Genomic DNA, 3,998 nt, shown 5'->3' with positions numbered 1-3,998 from the left:
TTGATATTTCTAAAATTATTAATTTTAAATTATGACCGTCCAATCAAGATTGAACGATCAGATATGACTGAATGGGTGAATGCATGATGAAATAATAGTAGGAATCAAAATTCAAAGTTTCATTGTCAACTTTCCTTCTTTTCTCCTCTGTGCTTTTGGATCGAAGGAATGTCAGATTCAAAATCAAGACCAAAACATTTGAGAAAAGCTACTTTAACTAATTTGAAATAATAACAAGGGTGAAAAAAATATAGTGATGAAGCTTCACCTTCAGAAATCTCTTCTCTCACTGTCACTATCTCAGTGTTTGTGTTGGTCGGTATCTCCCTTTTAATACTTAGGTTCTCGACCTAATAGCATCAGAGGTAAAGAGTTTAGAGTATATATTTCATAAAACATATATTATTCTAAGAAACAAATGAAAGATTTTTTTTTAAAATAATCAATTTTTTCAAAAAAAAATCGAAAATAATCAATAATTAAAAAAAAACAACCAAAATAACTAATTCTATAAGAGGATGTGCCAGATGAATTGGCGCATCCCCTAACCATCAAGAGGAGGCGCCAATGATATTGGCGCATACATTGACCCTCATGAGGAGGCGTTAATGCTCCTGGCGCCTTAGTGTAATTTGTAGTGTGGGCGTCAATCCCTATGGCGCCTGCATGTGATGCTCCACACTACAAATTGCACTAAGGCGCCATGAGCATTGGCGCCTCCTCATGAGGGCCAATGCATGCGCCAATAACATTGGCGCCTCCTCATGAGGAACCCAATGCATGCGCCAATGCTATTGGCGTCTCCTCTTCATGCTTAGGGGGATGCGTAAATTCATCTGACGCATGCTCTTGTAAAACTGATTATTAGGTTTTTTTTTTTTTAATTATTGGTTATTTTTGATTTTTTTTTTTGAAAAAATTGATTATTTAAGAAAAAAAATCTAAATGAAAAGTATAATTTGAGTTTGAAAGTTCCTTTCTCAAAACTTTTTCTAATTTTTGTTTCGGTAAATGTCGCCAACAAACAAGCATGGACCCAGCTATTACTATTTAAAATACCGGGTTGACTTTTTTTCCCGATGATTTGTATAGTGTAATACAATTTATGTAAAGAAAGTTTATAAAATTTATTTTTATAAAAAATTTAAATAAAAATTTGGTTTGAAGTTTTTAGTAAAATGATATTTTAAATATTTTATTATTTTATTGAAATTATCAAAATTTTAAATAATCATTTAATTTTAAATAATTTTTTATAAAAATTATTTTTAAAATACAATTTATTTCAAGATCTGCAATTTCGATGATATTTTAATTTTCAATAATATATATTTATATTATAGGATATCAAAATTAGTCTTTCAATTACAAAAATAAATATAAAAAAGTTTATAATATTTTGATAAATGATTTTATAAATTTTACTTTTTAAAAATACAAAGAAAGTAATCTATTTTTTATAGATAAGAATATATTCGTTTGTTTCAATTTTTATAAAAAAAGGATTTTTATTTAAAAAAATTCAAATAAAACCAAATTAAATAATTATTGCTAAAATATTATTTTATATATTTCATTTTTGATATAAATTTTTTTGAATATTAAATTTTTAAAAAATCATTTAAACTTGAATCTATTTCAAATAACTTTAAAAAAATCATTTTTAAAATATATTATTTTTAAAAAATTGTGATATTAATTATAATTTAGTCTTCAATAATAAATATTGAAGATTTTTTTTAAATAATCATCTTTTTTTTAAAAAATTCAAAAATAACCATAATTTAAAAAAAATTACAAAAATGGGCACTTTTTTCCCTAAAGACACATGGGCGCCACCCTAGATGGCGCATACCCTTTAGTTGGAGGGTAAGTCGCCACTAGGAGTGGCGCCTACTCCTAAATGTTTTTTTTTAATATGTTTTTAAAAAAATTTAAATCTTTTTTAACTTATTTTAAATTTATTAATTTATATTTATTATAAATTATATTAATACATATATATAAATAATATTATTTACGATATATATATATATATATATATATATATATATATATATATATATATATATAAATTTAGATTATAACTAAATAATATTGTTTATAAATTATTAAAATATATTAATTTATATACATGTAAATAAATAATATTATGTATATATTTGTAAAATACACAAGATATATATATATATATATATATATATATATATATATATATATATATATATATATATATATATATATATATATATATATATATATATATATATATATATATAAATATATTAATAAACACAATATATTTATATTAAAATAATACACAAGACAAATATTATAAAGTTTAATTAAAATGCATTATTAATTTGGGATTTTTTACATATTATGCGGTCCCTGGTACGATCCGCACGGGGGAGGTCTAACTACTCGTCTAGACGGCTCACGTGGTGGTGGTGCTTCCCTATTCTCACCCTTATTCCTAACGCGTCCCCCTGCCCTTTGCCGTTGTGGTTGGATCGAAGTCCCTTCAATGATGTAGGAAAGGCGGGTGCCCTCTGCGCCCTCAAAGCTTTGTCTCGGTGGGACAAACTGACTCATGTTGGCTGCACCCTCGAAATGTGACCTTTGGTAGTTGAGGGTTGAATCGGGTTGGCTAAAGAACAATGTCTGTTGTGGTGTGTAGTAGTCTTGTTGGTAATCCTCTTGTATACCTGTGTCGGGGCTAAGTGGAGGACTGGAAGAGTCCGGGACATCGTCGTGATGGAAGTGTTGGGATTGATGTTGGTGGGGGGATTGAGTTTCTGGTAGGTGTTGGGACTGTTGATGGTGGTGGGAATGTTGAGGTTGGTGTTGGTAATCTTCATGATATTGGGGTTGAGTTTGTGGTATGTAGTGTTGATTTGGTTGGGGGGTGGACATGTGTTGTGGTGGTAATACGGTGGTGGTGGTTGTTGTTGGTAATACGGTGGTGGTGGTTGTTGTTGGGAATATTGTGGTAGTTGTTGTTGTTGGAAATATGGTTGTTGCATTCGGGGATCGTCCAAATAGAACGGGTCAGACACAATCATTTCTGGATTTGTATTTGCTCTATACCAATCCACATATTCCCTTGTCGGCTTCATTTCGTTGGACGCCACCGGAAATTGTAGAACATAGTGGGCACCCTCTTTCCACATTTTACGAAACTCCTTTGCAAATGCCTTCCAATTTTGTACATACCACTGGTGGCTGACTTTTTTAAAATGTCATGGTTCCAAAGACATTAGGGGGCCTGGGATTTCTTGATGCTATCATGCGGTTCACCACTGTGGAGATGCACCAAAGTGACCGTGTCAAACTGCAATTCGGAAAGTGACCGTGTCAAACTGCAATTCGGAATGCATCAAGAAATCCCAGGCCCCCCAATGTCTTTGGAACCTTGGCATCTTAAAAAAGTCAGGCACCAGTGGTATGTCCAAAATTGGAAGGCATTTGCAAAGGAGTTCCGTAAAATGTGGAAAGAGCGTGCCCACTATGTTCTACAATTTCCGGTGGCGCCCAACGAAATGAAGCCGACAAGGGAATATGTGGATTGGTATAGAGCAAATACAAATCCATAAATGATTGTGTCTGACCCGTTCTATTTGGACGATCCCCGAATGCAACAACCATATTTCCAACAACAACAATCACCACAATATTCCCAACAACAACAACCACCACCGTATTACCAACAACAATCACCACCACCGTATTACCAACAACAACCAACACCACCGTATTACCAACAACAACCACCACAACACATGTCCACCCCCCAGCCAAATCAACACTACATACCACAAACTCAACCCCAATATCATGAAGATTACCAACACCAACCTCAACATTCCCACCACCATCAACAGTCCCAACACCTACCACAAACTCAATCCCCCCACCAACACCAATCCCAACACTTCCATCACGACGATGTCCCGGGCTCTTCCAGTCCTCCACTTAGCCCCGACACAGGTCTACAA

This window comes from Lathyrus oleraceus, chromosome 7, assembly GCF_024323335.1.
Source record: "Lathyrus oleraceus cultivar Zhongwan6 chromosome 7, CAAS_Psat_ZW6_1.0, whole genome shotgun sequence".
Lineage (NCBI taxonomy): Eukaryota > Viridiplantae > Streptophyta > Magnoliopsida > Fabales > Fabaceae > Lathyrus > Lathyrus oleraceus.
The sequence above is the reverse complement of the archived record's forward strand: the minus strand, read 5'-3'. Positions refer to the sequence as shown.